This window comes from Biomphalaria glabrata, chromosome 8, assembly GCF_947242115.1.
Source record: "Biomphalaria glabrata chromosome 8, xgBioGlab47.1, whole genome shotgun sequence".
NCBI classification, from domain to species: domain Eukaryota; kingdom Metazoa; phylum Mollusca; class Gastropoda; family Planorbidae; genus Biomphalaria; species Biomphalaria glabrata.
Window position 1 is genome coordinate 44,615,968 of NC_074718.1, and position 23,756 is coordinate 44,639,723.

The 23,756-nt window shown below is 37.8% G+C and overlaps 2 protein-coding genes across 8 annotated transcripts in view; one reads left to right on the forward strand and one right to left on the reverse strand.

Moving 5' to 3' along the window:
* LOC106058827 (trafficking protein particle complex subunit 11-like) overlaps nt 1–557 on the reverse strand; it is a 30,001-nt gene extending 29,444 nt beyond the window's left edge. Inside the window, exon 1 of one of the 2 annotated variants that reach the window (XM_056038740.1) lies at nt 536–557. The gene's annotated coding sequence lies outside the window, so the exon portion shown is untranslated. Of the gene's footprint in view, nt 1–66; nt 502–535 lie in introns of those variants that run through there. The other variant, XM_056038739.1, reaches the window with a different exon arrangement.
* Nucleotides 558–6,337: 5,780 nt separating this feature from the next.
* LOC106058829 (putative methyltransferase NSUN7) overlaps nt 6,338–23,756 on the forward strand; it is a 68,306-nt gene continuing 50,887 nt past the window's right edge. For 4 of the 6 annotated variants that reach the window (XM_056038748.1, XM_056038744.1, XM_056038749.1 and 1 more), the window contains exons 1-2: nt 6,448–6,465; nt 8,017–8,235. The gene's annotated coding sequence lies outside the window, so the exon portion shown is untranslated. Of the gene's footprint in view, nt 6,466–8,016; nt 8,236–18,291; nt 18,389–23,756 lie in introns of those variants that run through there. The other 2 variants (XM_056038745.1, XM_056038746.1) reach the window with 2 other exon arrangements.

The following is a 23,756-nucleotide window of genomic DNA, read 5'->3' on the forward strand; positions in this document are numbered from 1 at the left end:
TTAAATAAAAAAAATCAATCAATGGTTTGAATGATCAAAATAATAATTTTTAATACAAGTCCTTACATTGTGACAATTATGTTTACTTGTCTTAAATTGGTTTTGCCAGACTGTATCTAGATCTAGATCTAGAGTTTAAACTTGAATCTAGTGAAATTTGCCAGTTTTGGCTTTTTATATTTATTTTAAAGTACCAAGTCTGAAGTATGGATGTAGATTTAAGATTAGAAGGCTACAAGGTAGACTAGATCTAGAATAATCTAGAAATAATCTAGATCTAACGTAACTAAGACGGTCTTGACGTCTTAAGGAGTTAAGTATAGATTTTACTAATTTTAGTTTTTATTAGATTGGTTTGGTAGATGATAGATCTATCATCTAGTTTTCTAGTGACTAGTCTAGAATTTAGAATAGATAATGTACTACATAAGTGTCATAAGTAGATTGGTTGATCTAGACTCTAGACAACTGGCTCAACGACAAATGGTTTAAAAAGTCTATATAATCTAATCTAGATCTATAATAAACAAAAAACTTTTGTTGTGGGTTGGGCTGTTTTAATATTCTTTGCAGCGGAAGTTTTGTTATACATAGTGCTAATAGTACAAATAGACAATGTTTAGGTTTAGTTCACAGACCTATATATATTCATAGTCATAGAAATATATAGGTCTGTGGTCTATCACCACTTGCTAAATCTAACAAGGTTTGTCTTCGAGTCCGAGGAATGCAGTATTTCCCGTGGATAAGCAGTCCCAGCTGCGACCTAACAAAATACTGTAGATATCTGAATAATTTACATTGTATTGGATATTGACCTACACACACACTCAATGACCCTGTCACCCTCCGATATCTATTATTAGGATTCTCTCCCTTTAACAAGTGTCCATAGAATATCTACAAAAACTAAAAAAAATATTTCAATAAACATTAATTTTAAATTTATAATTGTACAGTTACAAAAAAAAAAGTTTCCTTTTCTGGATTTCATAATTAAAACTTATTAACTTCATATAAGATAACTTCATGGTTTCACTTACAAAGACCGCATCACGAATGAAAAAATTAGAAACAGAATTAATGCAGCAATGATGACCTGCTAACCACTGTATATTAAAAAAAAAAAAAAACTAAACTCAAACTCTATGGCCACATCACAAGGTCCCTGGGGCTCGCAAAGACCTTCCTTCAGAAAACAGTACCAGGAAGAAGAAGAAGAGACAGACAGAGAAAGTGATGGGAAGACAACATTAAAAAATGGACAGGCCTGTCAGTGAATGAAATTCTATCCAAGGCAAAGGAACGGGAGGAATGGAGAAAGTCGGTTGACAGATCTTGTGTCGTGCCCCAACGGTCTAACAGATTAAGAGATAGGTGAAGGTCGTGAAGGTGAAGTGAACTTCACGAAAGTCAGTACCTATATAATCTTCTCGATTTCGTTTTCGGTAGAAATGCTAGATTGGAAAGTGTCATCCATTTGTGAATCTGAAGTAGTTGTTTGCTTCAAATTGTCTGCGTCTTGCAGAAATTCAGATAAACAACCAAACCGTAGACCAAGTGCAAGAATATTAATACCTAGGTACAACCATGAAAACTGAAATGGAGTGAACACAGTCAAAACTCATCAACGACTCTTCTATCGTAGAAAGCTAAGAAAATTTAAAATCGACGAAACAATAATTACACTTTTCTATACAGTAACCATCACCAGTCTTATTAACTTTGCCATCACCTGCTGGTAGGGTAATACTTCACTGGCACAAAGACATAGATTTAATAGACTAATTTAAAAGAGCATCGTATATCACTCAAATACAGCTACCATCTCTTGAAGAGCTTTTTCATGCAAGATGCCTTTCCAAAACATTCACGATTCTTAAAGACAACATGCACCCATTAAACAACTTTTACATCACATCTTGGGTTCCGCAAGGTTGTCATTGCTGGAAGTGGTAATGGATGTTAGCACTCCCCCACCTATAAAATGCTTCCTAATGGCATGCGTCTCAAATAGCCTCTGACAACCAGTCCAACCCCTGGCCTTCACGTGTGGCTCAGATATTCAGTCCGGCGGAACTGTTCTCACTAACAGGAGAAGGGGCAAAGGCGAGTAACTGGCGCCTTAACCAGGAAGCTTCGGGCAGGAGGGGCTCGTTAGCCATGGCTGGCTAACCACCTAGGAGAAGGAAAACTGTGAATTCAAACCTCTGTAGCCTTGCAGCTATAGTGAATGGCTTCGGGAGTCAACCCTGAGGAATCTGGAGCTGGCGACCCTAAGGCAGTTTGAAGCACCCAGTGCTACACCCTGGCAGAACCTGCGACGCTGCTGACCCCAAACTGTATCGACACTGCCTTTGGATACATCAGCTGCGTGGAGAGGGGGGAATTGATGTACGGGCGACATCGTTCCGACTACAGCTAATGCCCAGGCATTCATCTTATTTCCATGACTGAAGGAGGCCACTGGCGTAGCATCCATGGCGCGAAGGGGTTCAATGAACCCGGGCCCACGACCATTAGGGGCCCACAGTAGCAACAATGACGCAAAGGGGTTCGTTGCGCTTGGGCCTATGACTCTTGACTAGTTGGGGCCCACGTGAGAACTTACGGATGACACTAAGTCCTAATGCTCAGAATTAAAATTTCGACACAGCTGCTAATTATTCAATTTTCTCAAAGCTAAATCAGTTTCTTTATTTTTTTGTATTAAAAATGTGTTTTGAGAACTCTTATTAAACCTCATCCGGAATATGTAAATGTAAACAAAGTCTGATACTTTAACTGACTTTCAACTTTGTTAAATAAGTAGCGAACTATTTCAACAGTTGATTCTAAAAAGTTTGTATCCGCGCTAAAGAAGTAGATACTTTGAAATAGTGTAAAACACTCACTTACGACAAACTCGGAAGTCTTCACCACATTTTTTTGTTGTCTTTGTATTGTGTAAAAAAAAAATGTTAAGCAATCATTCGAAAAAAAAAAAAGGAGATGAAATCCAAAAAAGAAAATATATAAAAATAACATTAAATATTTAGCAAGTAAACAAAACACCATTGAAGGCCTATGTTTCATATGTCTTGTTAAAGTTGAATTTGTTAGTTCTGATACATTGGATGGCGAAACCAAATTGGGCTGCAACTTTATAACAAAGATCTAGAAGATAGAGAGATGTCCACATTAATCAGGAATAGCTTAATCAAGATGGCTGCCTGGTCGTGAGGTTTGCGCTGGACTGTCGTTCAGATTTATCGATGGTCGAGGGTTCAAACCCTGCCCACTCCCATCCCCCGTCGTCCTGCGGGAGGTTTGGACTAGGAAGTAATTATCTTCAACTCTAAAGGAACATCCGAAACATGTAAAACAAACAAACATAGCGTCTTTCTCTGACCAATGATTAGTATTTGGTTCATAGTTCTTAAAGAAAGTTAACACTGTTATATTTATATAAAACCTCTGACTAGGCTTTATTTGAAATTGTTATGAATATTGAAATTTGACAGAAAAACAAAGCGCCACAATTTCAAAACGAGATAAAAGACCTGTTGTGCGATGAAGTTCTGGACAAAATACCGAGGTCCAATCAACACCATTGTTCTCTTTCATTTTCACTCTGCTAACCACGACTTCAACTTGGCCCTAAATGATTCCGTCAGTTGTGTTCAAGAATTCTAGGACTTGGTATGTGTTTTTTGCTCACAGCATCTCAAGATGGGCGCATTTTAAATCCAATAGAAGATCATAGTTTACATTACACTCAAATACTTTTGCCCACAAGGTGGTCATCAAGGAATGCTCTAAGAAAATGAGATTCATATATTTTGATTTACTAAAGCTGATTACTCAAATTACTTTTGTGTTTTTCAAAAGAAAAAGAACGCGTGGAGGCTGCAGCCATAGACATAAATAAATATAAACTTCATGTAACTTGAAAACATGTATATCTATTGTATTCGGATTTCCGAAATATGAAAAGTTGCATGATCTTCATTCTTAGAGATTAAACAAAACTACACTGCCTCCTTATTTACAATATATATAGGTTATGGCTGAAATAGATATGAATACTTAACTTTTATACTGCTCATAAATGCTGTATAATAAAGTACACAAAATTGCAAGTCACAAATTTTCGTTTCATAAAACTCTTTAATCGACCAGTCTATATTTATTTATGAGGAAAATTAGAAACATTCGATAAAATTATTCTGCTTATTGTCGAGTACAAAACATAAGCGCAGTCAGTGTTACGTTACATAAAGCAGAAAGTATTGGAATGTCTTTTGGTGAATGTACCCATACATTCAGATGACTCAATTGTTCTGTCACACACTACATTCGTATTATTTTGGAGGAGGGGGCCCAACAAGATATTCTTGAACCCGGGCCCACGGATACATTGCTACGCCAGTGAAGGAGGCTATATATATATATATATATATATATATATATATAATAGAGAGAGAGAGAGAGAGAGAGAGAGGGTGAGAGAGAGAGGGAGAGAGAGAGGGAGATAGAGAGAGAGGGAGAGAGAGAGAGAGGGAGAGAGAGAGAGAGAGAGGGAGAGAGAGAGAGGGAGAGAGAGAGGGAGAAAGAGAGAGAGGGAGAGAGAAAGAGGGAGAGAGAGAGAGAGAGAGGGAGAGAGGGAGAGAGAGATCACATCTGAAGGAAGAGGTCGTCTCCTTTCCATTAGGACGACTAAAACTTTCGAAACTGCTCACACACCAGCAGATAATGAAAGACGTCACTGCTCACACACCAGCAGATAATGAAAGACGTCACTGCTCACACACCAGCAGATAATGAAAGACGTCACTGCTCACACACCAGCAGATAATGAAAGACGTCGCCTATTTCATGAGTACAACATGGACATATTCTACCTTCATAATTCCTCCCGTTGCCACGACCTAGCTTCTACTGGGAAGTTGGTACTACTACTTCTAATCTTTAAAATAAGTAAAGCATCTTTACATAAGATAAGATAAGATAATTTTTATTGGTCCAATCAATAAAAATTCAGTTTGACAACAGTTGATCACCTCGGCATTTCTCGTGGCTACGCAGCCCCAGCTGTGACTTACATATTTCACCACTTCCAGAGCAGGCATAACCATTGTACGCCGGGGCCGATTAAGATTTTCTTTTCGCCGTCTGCGTCTGTCCTTGGCAGGCAATGGATTTTCTCTTGGTCTCAAATGTGTAGCACGCTGTCTCGTTCTGAAGCCGCATGCAACCAGGTGCTCTCTTCTGTGTCAGTTAAAGCAAGTTGGCGCCTAAGCTGGTCTTTAAAGCGTTGCTGCGGAGCACCTCAGATACGTCGACCACCTTTCAATTCACCAATATACATTTAAGCAAATGTCGTTGAATGTCTAGTCCAGGGGTTCTCAACCTGTGGGTCGCGACCCTTTTGGGGGTCGATTAGCGATTTTCCAGGGGTTGCATAAGATAATCGAAAATATGGATTGTTATTGTCTATTCATCTATTGCTGTATGTGTGTGTGCGGGGAAGGGGGTCGCGGCAGAGTGGTGGGGTTGTATAAAGGGGTCGACGAGCATAAAAGGTTGAGAACCGCTGGTCTAGTCTGAAGATCTTGTTCCATAAAATGTATTATCGAATCGGCGGGAAAGCTCTTTTCAAATCAATAAACGCGCCAAAAGTTTGATCCCTTTATGATTTATAATACGACACAGTGCTACACCCTGGCAGAGCCTCAGACACCACTGACCCCAAACTGGATTGGACATTGCTTCTTTTTATATAATACAGACGATAATTAGGTCCTACGCGTCATGCATTTAGTCATGCATGTCAACCAATGACTTAAACTCTGCCAAGTCACTGGTTTTCCTGGCTGGCCCAGGCAACCCATTCCATGCCCTAATAGCACTAGGGAAGAAGGAGCATTTGTACAAATGTGTCCTAGCATATGGAACGAGGAATATGTCTTTATCTTTGTTTCTTTCTGAGTATTTTATTATATTTTGTTTCTGTGATTGAGGACAGCGAGAAAACATGGGCCTCGATTCTTGAAGAAAAGCATGCCACACGGAAAACGGCCAGCTCCTGTATCACCAAAGCGAAAGCCACCTTGACATACAATATATGTGGACGGGAGTGTCTCTCCAAAATAGTGCTCCACACCCATATGAAAAAGTGTTCGAGATGTACCATAGTCGTTTCACGACTGAAAGAGGCCAATGATGATGATGATGATGATGAATTGAGGATTATAGTTCAGTGCTGCTCCTTCGGATAGATAAGCTATGTAGAGAGGGGGAGGGGGGGAGAGAACTACTGTGTGGGCGACATCCTTCTTCTCATTTCTAGAGACGATCTATTGTCGCCGACGAAGGAGAACACAGAAATTCGAATTTTTGTTTCATGAAACATTTTAAAAACATGGAATGTAATCCCAGTTGACGTCACATGGCAAGATGGCGTTGTTGTAAGTGTATGGCAGTGTATGACTTTGTTTTTTAAATCTTATCTTATCTTATATAATACAGACGTTACTTCAAAAAAGAAGATGATTACGTCCTACGCGTCATGCATTTAGTCATGCATATTAACCAATGACTTAAATTCAGCCAAGTCACTGGTTTTCCTGGCTAGCTCAGGCAACCCATTCCATGCTCTAATAGCACTAGGGAAGAAGGAGCACTTGACGTCACTTGTACAAATTTGTCCTAGCATATGGGACGAGGAATGTGCCTTTACCTTTGTGTCTTTCAGAGTATTTTATTAAATTTTGTTTTTGTATTTGAAGATTATGGTTCAGTGTTTTATGTATAATGCTACTTTACTTTTGAGTCTTCTATCCTGAAGGCTTTCTAAATTGAGTGATTCTACTAAAGGTGTTACTCTAATCAAATGTGAATATTCGTTTGTTATGAATCGCACTGCTCTATTTTGTGTCTGTTCCAGTTTTTTAATATTCTCTAGAGTTGAGGGGTCACTTGTACTGTACCGCATATACTCTGTTTTATAATGTATGCAAATGTATTCTAAGTTGCACTAGAAAGAAGAATTCGTCTTTTTATCTAAGATAGAACAGCTAGAAAACATTAAGAAACTGGAACAGACACAATATAGAGTTAATAGAGGCAATAGAGACTAGAGTAATAGAGCAGTCATCTGCAGTGAAATTCATAACAAAAAACTATTCTTCTTATCTTATCTTATATGATACAGACGTTACTTCAAAAAGAAGATTACGTCCTACGCGTCATGCATATTAACCAATGACTTAAATTCTGCCAAGTCACTGGTTTCCTGGCTACCTCAGGCAACCCATTCCATGCTCTAATACTAGATCTAGATCTAATAACGCTAGGGAAGAAAGAGCATTTGTACAAATTTGTCCTAGTGTACAATATGTGGGGTATATCATTCTCTTTGTGTCTTTTTGAGTATTTTACTATATTTTGTATTTGGTTCAGTGTTTTATGTATAATTGTTACTTTATATTCTTTATATTCACATTTGACTAGAGTAACACCTTTAGTAAAATCACTAAATTTAGGCTCAAAAGTAAAGTAGCAATTATACATATTGAGATCTTAACATGGCAAACGGTCGGAGAGACAGACAGACAACACAATGCGAATAGAGGCTTTTCCCTTTTTGGGGGCCTCTAAAAACATGTCAAAAGCAACCTAGATAATTCCACTTATATGTGAAGTGTTTACGATACGACGATGTCCTGAAGGGAAGTAATCCAAAGCCGTTTTCAAACGTTCAAGGCCATAAACAATTAAACAGCTTAATGGCAACATTTTTTTTTTCACTAATGGCCTCGAGGGAAACGCGGTGACATTGTGTCTAATTTATTTACCCACATGCTCTCTCTCTCTCTCTCTCGCTCTCTTAAAATAATGAATGAAATTTCTTAGTGCACCTTTTTTTTCCTCCTCTTAAAAAGAAGTCACTTATTGTTTCTTTGTGGTTTTCTTGGCACGAGAGTTCTTTCTATTAGCATAGTCAATGAAATCCATTAAATCTTTTTCCATCAGCTCCACAGAAGCAGAAGTCAGTCCAAAATCGTATTTTAAGAAGAAGAGAGTTCTGAAGCGGGGAGAAAACTCTAGATATTAACGCTCTGGAAAAATGGGTGTGCTGTTATTGAACAGTTAATCAATCATACTCTTAACCCAACGTTTCAATTTGATTTTTCTTCGAAGACACGGTGTGAAAAAGAGACCAAAAAAAAAAAAAATGAAGCCAGATCAAAGGTAAATCGTAGAGAATCTATAGATCATTCAGTTGTTTTAACCAGGGTTTTCAGGAAGTATCGTTATATCATTTAAGGAGATCGATTACACGTACGTGAATATGTATAGCTTCCAAATGCAAATATTGTGTTGCTAAGTATCGATATCAACTACTTTCATTATCAAGTTGTTGCGTAGCGTTGGTACAGTAGATCAAAAAACAAAGTTCTACTTAAGTCTTGATGTTAAATACGCTTGAACTTGGCTTGGCTACCTATCAAGGGGGCTTGAGGTTCGACACCCGACTCGAGCAGACTTGTGTTTACTGAGCGGCAAAAGGCAGTGAGAAAACCTTCTTCCAGATACCCCTTTGCCCCCCCCCCCCACTGGTCCATAAATGACATTGGACCGTGGCGCTCTGAGCATGTTATAAGATAAGCATGAAAGTTGTAGGCCTACTTCATAAAAGCTATTGGGAAAAAAAAGGCTAGGTGGTAAATACTTAGGTTTAGATGTTTAATACCCTACTTAGGTCTTGATGTTCAATACTTAGCTACTTAGGTCTAGATGTTAAATACTTAGGTCTGGAAACTAGCTTTTTTTAGCCTTTTTTAAAACTCTTTCTCTCCTTAATTATTTGTCCACGTTTTGGAAGGAATTCTTCATTTTGCTCATTACTATTTCACTACCCCTGTTATGATTGGGCTTCAATAGCTTTGTTGTTTGTTATCAGAAAATGTTGTATTCGGTATAGAATTAAAGGGAAATGCATGCTCTTTTTAATAATTCAAAGTCAAGTTTTAAAAAGTAAACATTAATTTAATTTAATGAGGTCAAAATCAACGATGGTATCGTCGATTGGGAGAGAAAGAGTTAAGTCTTGCAAGAACGTTTGTAAAAACATCTTCTGTATGTGAATAGTATCATCAGCAATGTGTTGACGCTTTTCATGGACTATATAAGAAATATCCCTGATAAACCCATCCTGAAACAGTTCTTGGCCCTTTATTAACCTATTCGTAGAGCTATTTGAACATTCATGAACTGCTTTGATGTACTCTGTATGTTTTAAAATGTTTGTGAATGTAAAATCTTTAAAAAATAGAGGAGCAACAGCAATGGAAATATATCAAGACAAGGCCATTCTCCTCTTTGTTGTTCAACAACCAAGTGACTTAACTTAAAGTAGGTCAGAAATCCGAAACAATAAAAATACGGAGAAGATCTTAGAATTAATGCGCTAACTTTAATAATGCTATAAATCTGAAAAAAAAACTAGTTCATTATCTCATTACAAATGTCTCTAAACAACTTCTAAATTCCTAGACAACAAACGTACACTTATAACTTTCACATTTAACCCAGCAACAAGATGTCGACTCCTTTATGTGAGAGCTACATTATGAAGAGATTAAAATAGGAAGGGAGGCGAATCTAATAGTTCAGGATACTTTGATTATCGTTCTTATGTTCCATTTCACGTAAGGCTGCCTGGTCGTGCGGTTTACGCGCTGAACTGTCGTTCGTTCGTCTTGATTGTCCCGGGTTCATATCCTTCTCGCTGCCATATTCCGTCGTCTTCCTGGAGGTTTGGACAAAGTAGATTATCTCAACGCTGAAGGAGCATCTGAAACATTAAAAAAAAAATAATTCACAAACATACACTGTACGTTGTTTTCGAATCTATCTGAATCAGTTGCGTGGGGGATTTCATAATATCTGGGGTTTTCATAAACAGGGGCTTTTGAAAGAAATAAAAAGGTTTGTAGGGTAGATGGTGTAAAGGTCATGTGTCTCTGTGGCCCAGGCCAGCATAACGACCAACCGCCTTTACTTTTCTCCAACTAATGTCAGGTACCCATTACAGCTGGTTGGACTCAGAGACACCCTTAAGTTCCCGATATTGCAAAACCCAATCTTCACAAGGATTTGAGCCCGGTTCTGAAGCCCAAGCACTTTACCACTCAGCCACCGCTCCCCCCAACTTGTTAGAAGTTGTTACCGAATTAAGTGTCATGACACTATTGTTTGTTACAAAGTCTGTCTTTTTTTTGGGGGGATGGGGGGGGGGTAAATGTACTGATACATTCAGAATGACTATATTTGGTATATGTTTCATTTAACCTACCCTCCTATTCTTGAGCCCTTAGTTTTGCTACGCTACTGATCTGAAGTTGTTATGTTCAGGCTACAATAGTACATGGCATACTGTGAGTTATCGTTATTCTAATAGTCTTTGAAAAAGTACTCTACTGGTAGTCGGTTGTCCCACTACTCACATACACAAGCACACACACACACACACTCTCTCTCTCTCTAAAGGTCTACAACTCTACATGTTCTTTGGCCCACTCCTTTAACCCCCCTTGCTTCCACAAGTGCCAACACTTCATGGCGCATAGCCAAGGGAGATTATCCTGCAATTGACCTAAGCCACTCGCTCAAACCTACTGTTGTTTGGCCACAAGACATAGGTAACCAGGTACTCTCCCCTTGTCATTATCAGCTTACAGAACGTTAAGGGCTAGCAATGTTCTGTACATAACAGGGGAGAGTTGGGATTATCTGTAGAAAGTCTCAGAGCACTTGAAAGACATGTTTGTCTGGATGTGCCAGGCCTAGAGTACAACATTAGCATTTCATGTTTGGTAGTGTTTGTATACAAGACAGCTGAAATCATAACCGTTCAATTGAAACAAACGCTTGTCGTATGGAGATTCTTCTGTAAGAGATCTTCGATATCCTCATTAGAAACAGAGACAGAGAAAGAGAGAGAAAGAGAGAGAGAGAGAGAGAGAGAGAAAGGGGGAGGGGAGATGGAAATCGGACTCTTTGCTTTACTTTTTGTTTTACAAAATAATATTAGAAGAAAACTTTATGCATGAACTTCTACACCTAATCTATGTTTTGCCATGAAAATGAATTGAAAGGCGAATAAATTATTAACAAAGACATAGGCAAAACCCACACTATGAATATCGATGACAAATTGTGGCCGCCTTGTAGTCAATGCTTGCTACTAGCGGAAGCCAATGGAGTGTATGCAAGAGAGCAGTAGCTAAATCCTGTCTTGTTTTTTCGTAGGACTATTTGTGCAGCGTTGTTCTGAATTCGTTGCAGCTTTGCGATTTCGTCATCGGGTATACCTGATAGCACGGCATTGCAGTAGTCAAGGCGGGAGAGTGCGTTGATCATCAAACTACTGTTTCAACAGTCACTTGACTTTCAACAGTCACTTGACTTATAAAAGCTTCAAACGTTCCTTCATCCAATAAATGTTGATATGGCAGGAGATGGCGGCTCGGATCAATCTGACAACTGTCTCAAGCGCTCAGTACAGGGCCCAGCAGCCACGCTGGTTAAACATTATTATTATTATTATTATAGCTTTTATATACTTTCATGCTTATAGCGCTTTTGGTCCAATCTCATTTGTGGACCAGTGGGGGAGGGGGGTATCTAGGAGTTTGTTTTCCGTGCTGCCTTTAGGCGCTCAGTAAACACAACTCTGCCCGAGTCGGGTGTCGAAGCTCGGGCCCCCTTCTAGGTAGCCAAGCCAAGCCTCTCGACCACGCTTCCCACATAAAAACATCAAAACTAAAAGCACATATCTCAAGTAACGTGTTTCTTTCAAAGAACATTGAATAGAGCGAACACGTGTTGAAGTTGTTCCTGAAGGAACTTGTTACACAAAAAAAAAAAAGAGTAATCTTTCTTTCTTGAGCGCGTTTGTTCAAACCGGAAGACGGGAAAGACTGAATCAGATTGATGGATAATATTCAATTGCAGCAAACAAAGGAGTTTAATCCAGACGCATCCACACAATAACTGCCGGACGGAGGACAGGACCCAAAAGGGAGGACGTGTCCTCCTTTTGACAGAAGTCTGGTAACCTTTGACTTGGTGGAGAGATGGAACGGGAAGGAGTGAGGTCATGTGAGAACGCCACCTTAAACATTTTTGAACACATTTGAAGCAAACTGAAAGTAAGGATGAACACAAGAATGAACATGATCAAACTGAACAAAGCAGCACACACACACGCGGGATCTTCTAGTCTATTAATGGACCTCATTCACCAATCGTAAACAAACAACATTTAGCCACGTGGTTCTCTATCTCTTCTATATAATTTAATGTTTAATTCATGATGGTTGTCACGTGACAGTTTGTTTCGTTCTTTTCTCAATAAGATCACGTGACTAAATGTTATTTGTGTATGATTGGTGAATGAGGTCCATTATACTGACTGATAATGATAGCTTGCTTTATTCATACACATTTTGTTATAAAACAGATTTTCGATTCTGTTTTTTTTTTTATTCTTGAACGAAGAATAAATCAAGTTTCACAAGCTGTGTTCCAGATTTTTATAGTAGACAAAAAAACAAAACAAAAACTATTTACATTTTAAAAAAAAGGCCAGTTAATTGTTCAGCTTTTAGATTCTAGTGAACAAAACACTCTTTGTGTTTCCTTCTGCCAGCCTACCATCTGTATGGTACATTGTCTTTGGGAATCTCGTATTCTGTGTGAGTGTGTGTTGTATTTTATGTGTGTAAGTGTATTGTTTTATTTTAGTTTGTTTTTGGTGTTCACAGTGTTTAAATACCAGCACTCACCTCCTCCGTTCAAACATTTTTTTTACAATACAATTCAATTCGTAACAAAAACCCTAAAATCAGGGTAGATGGACACGGATCTCGAAAACGGCTCAAACGATTTTCCTAGAAATTTGACAGTTGCTGTATATTGTTGGGAAAAGAATTACTAGCTCGTTGGCCACACTAGATAAATTCTACCTTGACCGTTATAATTTTTCAAAGTAAAAAAAAAAAAAAGAAATTTAAATTTGGCAAGAGAACGAGAAAATATCTGGAACGGGACTTAAAGTTTTTTTTTTTTTTTTTTTTTTAAATCTAACATATATTAGTTATTAAGAAAAAAAAATCGCTTTTATAAGTTATATAAAGGAGGTATTGTATTTTTTAAAGAATTTTTTGATGTTTTTCTTGTTTTAATGCCAATTTACCCGATGATAACGAAAATAAAATTGGTCTAACAAAATGTTTGAAAAAAACCTGGCTACTCTAAATAACAAATGGGCATGATGGGAGATGTTCTCAAGCGAAAGGTCTACGTCATGAATATTCATAGCCCAGTCCAGTTACACATATTTGTTTGAATTCTGTTGTTTGTCTGTCATTCTGAGTTTGCACCTTTCAATCACAACTATATCGGTGATTTGGCATGCACTTTACTGTAAGCGTAAAGACCGAGGTATTTTATGTATTTAATAAAATACTCTGAAAGACACAAAGATAAAGGCACATTCCTCGTCCCTTATGCTAGGACAAATTTGTACAAATACTCCTTCTTCCCTAGTGCTATTAGAGCATGGAATGGGTTGCCTGAGCTAGCCAGGAAAACCAGTGACTTGGCAGAGTTTAAGTCATTGGTTAATATGCATGACTAAATGCATGACGCGTAGGACGTAATCATCATCTTTTTTGAAGTAACTTCTGTATTATATAAGATAAGATATATCGGTGATTTGGCATGCACTTTACTTTAAGCGTAAAGACCGAGAAGTTTTATGTATTTTTATAGCAAATCTCCAAATATTTATAGTATATAGTATTTAATGTCTACCTAGGTAAAAAAAACAACAACAACATAACCTCCTTCATACGCACCAACATACAGACTATTGTTCTCACTGTTAATACATTCCTCTATATAAAAGAAAAAAAAATATATTCAAATATCAGTTTAAAAACCTTATGACGTAATCAATTTGAGTGAAAGAGCACGCCCTAAAAAATATTGTCTTCAAGCACCGGAAATACGCGCATTCAGTGTCGTTAAAAAAAACAACAACACCCCCACCTCCTTTTCAAAAAAATGGAAAGTTACAAAACTATATTTATAACGGTCACTCATCTTGACAATAACACGGGTGACTGAACTCGTTCCGCCTATTGCGTTTTTGACTTTTAAACTCGGTTATACAGAGTCACGGAGAGTGTTGTTATTGCTAGTGACTAAATGTAGTAGGTCTCGATAACACTCTATAGTCATTCACTCGATGATTGGCATTTCTTTTTTCATGTAGAAAATGTTGATTGATTATGTAAATTTTTAGCCTCTTTGATCTATGCTGTCACTTAGGGGGGTGGGGAGAGATCGCTTGACGTCAAAACAGAAATTAGATTTGTGCATCTGTACACTTGACTGTACACTGCACTGTACTCTACTAATGCTATGTTTAAATTAAAAAAAAAACTGATGCCGCTATTGGAAATGCCATTTCACCATTTTCTGTTGCTAAAAATATTTGCAGTTGCTGCTTTAAGTATGGCGTACGATAAATTGTTTTGAAAATAAAATATGTCAATCTTTTTTTTTTTTTTGGCACATATAATTTTTTTAAAAATTTTTTTGCACAAAATCAAAAAGTTTTATTTATTTACTTATTTAGTTTACATGGTGGAAAAAAAAAACCTATAAATAACTAGTTTTTATTGTATCTTGTGTACACAATAATCTTATCTTATCTTTTATAATACAGACGTTACTTCAAAAAAGAAGATGATTACGTCCTACGCGTCATGCATTTAGTCATGCATATTAACCAATGACCTAAATTCTGCCAAGTCACTGGTTTTCCTGGCTAGCTCAGGCAGCCCATTCCATGCTCTAATAGCACTAGGGAAGAAGGAGTATTTGTACAAATTTGTCCTAGCATATGGGACGAGGAATGTGCCTTTATCTTTGTGTCTTTCAGAGTATTTTATTAAATTTTGTTTTTGTATTTGAAGATTATGGTTCAGTGTTTTATGTATGATTGCTACTTTACTTTTGAGTCTTCTATCCCGAAGGCTTTCTAAATTTAGTGATTCTACTAAAGGTGTTACTCTAGTCAAATGTGAATATTCGTTTGTTATAAAGTGTTGAAAAGTTGTTTTTAATAATGTTTGTGAAGGTTTCTGTCCCCCCTTTTAGCTCTACAGAATGTACATTCTAAGCTCATTTGTTTGTAGCCCAACACTATTCGACGTGTAGAAAGCATTAGACCAGTGTTTCTCAAACTGTGTTCCGCGGAACTCTAGTAGTGTTCCGCGAGGTCTACATAGGTGTTCCACGAACTACTGGAATAACTAACTAGTAGGCCACCACGTGAATTAATCTCTCTAAAAAAATTGAATTGAATGTTTTGCCATACTATATCTACCTTACCAGTGACTTTTTAGGTTTTATTTTAGGCATGCTTTACCTATTAAACAACAGACATTTGTAAACGAAGAGCAGATTACTCTTGATAACATTTAGTGCACACCACATAGATGTATCTCCCCTTTTCTTTACGAAACAATTTTTAGGTTTTATTTTAAGCATGCTTACCTATTAAACAACAGACATTTGTAAACAAAGAGCAGATTACTCTTGATAACATTTAGTGTATATCGGAAAGATGTATCTCCCCTTTTCTTTACGAAACAAGACTAATCAATTCACTAATTGGTTAATTTTTGGATGAGTGAAATTGTGCAAAGTTTTTACTGGACACGAGAATTGGTAACTGGGAAAAATTACGTATGCAAGACGTGTGTCAGACAGACAGAGTGAGTTGATGAAAAAAAAAATGTCAAAACTATTCGTTTACTTTCAATCAAGTGTGCAGTGTTTGACACGCCGTGTTTCACTCAATTAAAACGTCGATTACATTTGCAAATGTCAAAACGAGACCTTTTTTATTTCTTAGATTCAAAGAATAAGTACCTCATTGCTTCGATTAGTAGAAAATGATGCAAATTGAAACGATGAGGACACTAAAAAAAAAAAATAGGGGGGGGGGATGCTCTGAAATAGTGTGGCTTCCTGGGGGCGGGTAAGGGAGGTCAATGGAGTCATAGTTTGCTTGGACAAGCCCTGAGATGAAGTCTTTCAAAAAGTCCCGTACTTAGGTCAAGCATGCTTTACTACGAAAAAAAAAATCAAGCTAAATAAAAAAAAATACTTAAAAAAAAACCTCGCTTAAATTAAAGTGAAATTACATCAAATTATTTAGAATCAGTCACAACTGTAGACAGTAGACACTCTTCTGGTCTTGTGACATTTCCACGTCTGCTAGCCTGTATGTTAAAATAGTCCCATGTGCGCTTGCTGGAGGGGGGGGGGTGTAAACCGTTAAATCGCTGCCATATCCTTTATTATTGGAGTGCCTATCTCGTGTGGGCTTTTTGTACATTTTCTATATAAACAATATTAATTAATTAAGAATAATTTTGATTAAATTATTGGTTCATTTCTTATTGATTCATGTGATGTCATCGCCAATGAATAAGTGTGCAAAGTTTCACCTTGATTCTATTGTGGGAAGCAGGAGAAATAACGTGTACAAGATTTTGACCTTACAGACAGGAAAGACAGACAAAGTTGACATAAGCTAGGTTTAAAAAAAAAATACATTAACTAGTACCGCGGTACCCAAACTGTGTTCCGCAGGGCTTAAATGGGTGTTCCGCAATCGACCGAAGGTTCGTCGTTTCTCTTTTTCAATCTGTCTGACTTTGTTCGCTACCTTGGCAACGGCTAACACACATATTGTGAAAATAGTTGCTGATTTAAAATGTGCTACTAGATCACACTCTCTAATAAATTCTATCAATAGCAGGGGAAAGGGGCAGAGAGTATGTGACCAATTAAGCATAAAGTTGCTTAGTCGTAAAGTAAACCAAGGAAAACAAATTGAACAATGTTTTTAACCAAGCCACCAGGGCCGGTCTTAGGCCACTGCAACCTATGCGGGCGCAGTGGGCCCCGCACTTTCGTAGGCCCCGCGCGATGCAAATTCTAGGTGTAAATTATTAAATTAAACTATTTTAACTTATTATTTAAAGATTCCAGGAATTCTCCTAAAATAAAATAAAAAATAAGAAAAAGGCATGAAAATCTGAAATTATTAAAATCTTCTGAAAACTGATACAAATCTCCTAAAAACAGACAAAATTGTCATTTCGGGGTGTCATTCAATATGGAAAACGCCAATCCTATAGCTTTCCTTTAATAAAAATGTAATAATAGGCCGAATTATAACCAAAACAAGAATTTCAAATACTTAATTTACTTTAATAGTCACTGGCATATAAATATAGATCTAAATCTATCTCGACCTCTTAGAAAAAAAAAAGCAATATTTTGCTAGTCGATTTTAAATCTTAAAGGCAAATCTGAATGTTTATCAGCTTTTTGTTGGAAAACTACTATCTACTGTAGATGGTTCGTAAAGTTAATTCGACACTGATTTTGTACTTAGTAAAGTATAAATAAATTGCAAAGACGAATTTATTTTCTAAAACAAAATCTTAATTTTCCCTTATCACAACCCAAATTAGGCCCCGCGCAATCCGTTTCGCATAGGGCCCCGCAGCCTGTAGGACCGGCCCTGACTGAAGTCACTAACATGTTCAGTGTTATTGAATCTACGTCAGTAAACACTTTGAGAGTCCCTGTGTTGAAGTTATGGACGCATATTTCGGCCTTCCAGTTGTAATTAACTCCTGACACCAATGTCAACAAATCTGTTAAGAACTTTAACTGAACTCTTGGGCTCACCAATGTTTTCCCTTTCAGTAAACACCCCAATGACGCCACAGACTCTAGATCTGAAGGTAAACATAGGGCGCGAGAGGGAGCTGAAGAACGGGGGGAGAGGGCCTTGTGGTGGTGCAGAGTTTGCTCTCTCCGTTAACCGCTGACAAAACGCGGGTCGTGTCCTCACATGTTATGTGTGTTACCACGCCCAACCTCTGATTTCTGATTTGCCGTAACAGTAGACTTGAGTAGACTCATTCACAACACACACACACACACACTCAACGACAACAAACTCATACTCATAGTAATTGATACACACATATACCGCCAGTGTTATTTTCTGTCAAAACAGGCAGTTATTTTTAGAATAATTTGAATTGGAGCGGGGGTGGTGGTGGTGGTGGTGGTGTGTGTGGGGGACAATCTCCGTGGTGGTGAAGCACTTAAAGTACCACACTAAGTATTTATCTTCAGTCGCGACAATACCTTCTTGAACTTTCTCTGGAACCTACTTCTGAAATGATTAATCTCCGATATGTGATTGGTTTCTGAACGGCATTTTGTACTTGGTCGAGTAAGATATTGATGTTTCATTATTTCTACTTTATTAATGGCTTATTGATTTAGCTTAACCCTTTACAGATCACATACTGTCCTATTGTCTATAACGTCTTATCTTATCTTATAAATTACAGACGTCCCTTCGAGAAAAAAAAAAAAGAGAAGGTAATTACGTCCTACACGTATCCACGTGCCAGTCTATTCGTGCATGTTAATTAGAAACTTAAAGTCTGATAAGTCGTTGGTTTTCCTGTCTGATTCAGGCAACCCCTTCCATTTTCGGTAAAGCGCTTGACTTCCGAACAGGGGTCTCGGATTCGAATCCTGGTTAAGACTGGCATTTTTTATTTCGGGATATTTGGGCGCCTTTGAGTCCTCCAAGTTCTAATGGGTACCTGACGTTAGTTGGGGAAAGTAAAGCCGGTTGGTCGTTGTGCTGGCCACATGACACCTTCGTTAACCGTGGGCCACAGAAACAGATGACGTTTACATCATCTGCCCTATAGATCGCAAGGTCTGAAAGGGAAACTTTATTTTTATTCCATGCTCTAATGACACTAGGAAAGATAAAGCACTTGTATGGATTTGTCCTTACATATGGAATAAGAAATGTGCCTTTATCTTTGTGCCTTTCTGAGTATTTAATATGTTTTCTTTTTTCTACTTTAAAATTAAAGTTTAGTTGTTTATATATTATTGCTATTTAATAAAGTCTCGAGATTAATTAAGAGAATATCATCTCTCTACCTAACACAGACTGCTCTTATTGATGTATTATTAGAATAATGGGTCAAGTCTGTGCGCGCGGGTGTGTGCAGAGCACTCGGCTACCAAACTGAAACTCTTAGTTTGAATCGTAACCTAAAATCTAACTTTTTATTTAACCATTACATCATTTTATGACTTCTATTTTTTTTACGAAGGAGAAGATCATAGTAGCGTCCTAATAAAGCAATAATTCTCAAACTGTGTTCCGCTGACCCATAGAGTTCGCGAGAAGACCGTAAGGGGTCCGAAGAACGATGAAAATTGAATACGATTAAAATAATTTTTCGCCAAAATAATATGAATAATAATAATAGCCAGAACTGACCCTCATATTAATGTCTCTTAGAAACTAGGCCCTAGATCCTGCTAAAATAGATGTCCAAAACCTGGCCAGTGTCCTAGTACAGGTATAAATTACAATACGTTAGATGTGTCTATAGCCGGGCCGTTGACACCTATTTAGGGCTGGACTTCGGTGTTTCACAATGACAAGAATAAACACACCATGTGTTCACGTGTCGAGTCATAATTGTACCATTCAGCCAATTGTGTTTGAGGAGTGCTAACAGGTCGACTCCAATCCCGGATCGTCACACCTCGATCTAGTCCAGACTGGAATCTAGGTGAAGGTTGCAATGATTATGTACCAGTTGTCCAGTACTGTGTGACAGGGGCGGACTGGCTATATGGGCAAACGGGCAAATGCCCGGTGGGCCGGCACAAAATGGGCCGATCTGGTCGCAACCAAAGAAATGTTTTTTTTTCAATGCAGACAACCTTAAAAAAAAAAGTGACAGCAGTAAGTCACAGATGCCCGAACACGTTTTCTTGTTTTGTTTTTTTTATTAACCTAGAATTTAAAAAAAAAATTCAACAAGAATATAAAAAAATGTACACTATACATTGTACGTATTATCATTTGCAAAACGTTAGACCGTACTTTATGCTATGCTATGGTATGACATGCTATGTGTGTGCCGGTTTATATGGTAATGCCCGGGCCGATTTTGATACCCAGTCCGCCCCTGCTGTGTGACTACAGCTGGTCTTTTCGTAAACCTTGGTTACAAGCCCATTCACGCAGTGACCACTAACCTAGTGACCGGAACTAATTCAACTTTGGGCCCTACTTTACAACAGAATTGTGTTTATAAACAATGGAAATCTGGGTTACACGTAATCTCATCTTGTCTGTTCTTGTTCTTGATCTGTTTTCATATTCTTATTTGATACATTGCGAGAACTCAGATAAACTGATTCCCTGAAACTTAAAAAAAAAATAATTATCAAAATTTTAAATTTATGAATCACAACTCACTAATTGCACCTCGCCTAAAAAATAAAACAGCAAAATAATTTTTAAAAATACGTAAAAGAAAAAAAAAAAAGTTCACAGAAGGGAAAAACTGCACATTTACTGCTGTCCCGAGGACCTTATCATACGGCGGGGCGCAGTCTGGGTGGGATAATGATAATGATAATAAGTGAAAATTAACATTTTGTATTAGAAAATAAATTCGTCTTTGAATTTTATTGAGACTTTACTAAGTACAAAATCACACTCAAAATAACTTTACGAGCCATCTACAGTAGATAGTAGTTTTCCAACAAAAAGCCGATAAACATTCAAATCTGTATTTTAGATTTACTATCGACTAGCAAAATATAACTGTTGTTTTTTTTAAGAGGTCGAGATAGATTTAAATCTATATTTATATGCCTGTGACTATTAAAGTAACTGAACTATATGAACTGCTTGTTTTGGTTAAAATTCGCCACATTATTAAATTGTTATTAAATGAAAGCCGACAATGCCGTTTTTTTTTAAATCTTATCTTATATAATACAGACGTTACTTCAAAAAAGAAGATGATTACGTCCTACGCGTCATGCATTTAGTCATGCATATTAACCAATGACTTAAATTCTGCCAAGTCATTTGTTTTCCTGGCTGGCTCAGGCAACCCATTCCATGCTCTAATAGCACTAGGGAAGAAGGAGTATTTGTACAAATTTGTCCTAGCATGAGTACGAATGGTGTTTTCCATTTTGAATGACTCCCGAAAATACAATTTTCTCTGTTTTTAAGGCGATTTGTATCAGTTTTCAGAAGATTTTAACAAGTTCAGGAAATTTTCATAACTTTTTCGTATATTTTGCAATTTCAGGAACCCTTTAATAATAAGTTAAAATGGTTTATTTTAATAATTTACACTTCGAATTTGAAAGTGCCTATAAAAGTGCGGGGCCCACTGCGGCCGCAAAGGTTGCAGTGGCCTAAGACCGGCGCTGGGCCTCGCAAGGCCCCCGCATACAATATTCATCCGGTACCCAAACTAGGTTACTGCCAAGGCCTCTTATGCGAAAGTTCAACCTCTGGGTGTAATGAGCAATAGTCAGATATAAATATTATCAACTGAACACTGACGTGTTACTGTAATATGTTTAGCTAATCAAATCTTTATCATTACAATCTTAATGAGCAAAAAACGCATTCATTAGCAATATGTAAGTCTGCCGCAGAAAGAACATGGCGTGTTGCCCAGAGATAGGGCACACTATTTGGCACTATGACATACGACGTGTCACGATATGTGACACGTGAACTAAATAACAAGTGACAATGAAGAAGATAACACATGTAATAATGTTTTGACATTTTGATATGGGCATTTCTCTTCTGTCAACACGTCTCTTGCGTCTACACACAACAGGCACGCACACACACACACACATTCGCATAATCTATTATTGTGTGTTATTTCATGACATATCAGTGACGTCATGGGGCAGTCTTGTTCCCACTTTCCTGACATAACTGTATAGAGATGTCATTTTTATATACCATTTATTTTATGGAGATGTCATTTTTATATACCATTTATTTTAACCTGGGAAAAAATAGATACAGTATAAATTATGTAGTAAATCAGATTATATTCAAATACCCCTGTACCAAATTTAGGACTGTCAGTCTTGTCCTTTCACCTATTCCTAAGTATGTTAGACAATCTACTAGCAACAAAAGTTTTGTCGACCGTCTTTCTCCATTCCCATCTGTCTTTTGCCTTGAATAGAACCTCTTTCAATGGCAGACCCCTCCACTCTTTTATGTTATCTTCCCATCGCTTTCTCTGTCTGCCTCTTCTTCTTTTCCTGGTACTGTTCCCTGAAGGAAGGTCTTTGCGAGCCCCGAAGACCTTGTAATATGGCCATAGAGTTTTAGTTTGCGTATTATTGCAAAAGTTAGCAGGTCATCGTGGGTCCAATCGCTATAGTAACCCTGTCTCTAATCTCTTGGTTTATCTACTATACCAAAATCAAGTCCATACTACTAACAATCTATTGTTAATAGGACTATACAACTATCTAGTTTAATCCATTGAACCACAGGACGGTAGGACCAGGAGATGTATCTGATGAAGGTCTCGTCTGGAGTATTATTTTTTACAGTTATTCCCCTTGCAGCAGTAAATCTTTGTATATTTTTCACCAAAATCAAGGACTATGTAACTACCCATCTGTCGTTGTGCTGGCCACAAGACACCAGCGTTAACGGTTAATCATTTAAACATGAAATTTCCACCGTCTGCTCGTATATCGTCTGGTCTGAAAGGGGGCAGTACTGTATTGAGTCAACTACTAGTTCTATTGTGACCTGAGGGGGGCTTTAGGGTAGCAACTGTAAATACAAGCCTCCAGCCTATATAGTGTTATTAAAATAGATTTTGCTAACACTATAACATAACGCACGAACGCATTCACTTTTCTGACTTCTTTTACTTTCTAGTCTATTAAATAGAGTACAGGTAAATTATCCCTCTCAGACTTTGCGATCTATGTGGCAGATGATGTAAAGGTCGCTTGTTTCTGTTGGTCAAGGTTAAACGAGGGTGTCACGTGGCCAGCACAACGACCAACCGCATTTATTCTTTCCCCGACTAATGTCAGGTACCCATTAGAGCTGGGTGGACTCGGAGGCGCCCTAAGGATTCCGAAATTAAAAATCACAGACTTCACCAGGATTTGAACTCGGGATCTCCAGTTCGGAAGCCAAGCGTTTTACCACTCAGCCTTTTACTGCGCTATTAAAATAGAGAGAGGGGGAGAGAGAGGGAGAGAGGGAGAGAGCTTTACTTTCTCCGTCTACACAAAGTGTTGAAAGACAAAATCAATAAGTCTTAATTGGTATCGCAGAGTTCTCCACCTTAAGTTTCTCGGTTGAACTGGGTTTTCTCAAGCGCTTAGGGAAAACGAAAAAAAATGATTGGTCTGCACTGATTATCTGCATAAGAAATCGAATTCTATATCGATCTATAGCTTACTTGATTTTTCAATAGTATAAACATCGATAATGAAATCACAGCCAGAAATCAGACTTGTCTGTGTCTGTCGTCTATTTGTCTGCCTGCGAATACATGATCACACAGTTCAAACGCCAAAAGTTCGCTATGACCTTGTCAGAAGCGGCCTTAGGGGGATGGTGAGTGGTAAAACCGCCCCCAGGCACGGCGCCTTATGGGCCCAGCGATAGCCGAAATTATTACCTAATTTGTGGATTTTTCATGCCAAATGTTTCTGAATCATTAGTTACGTTGATTAAAGGACACTTC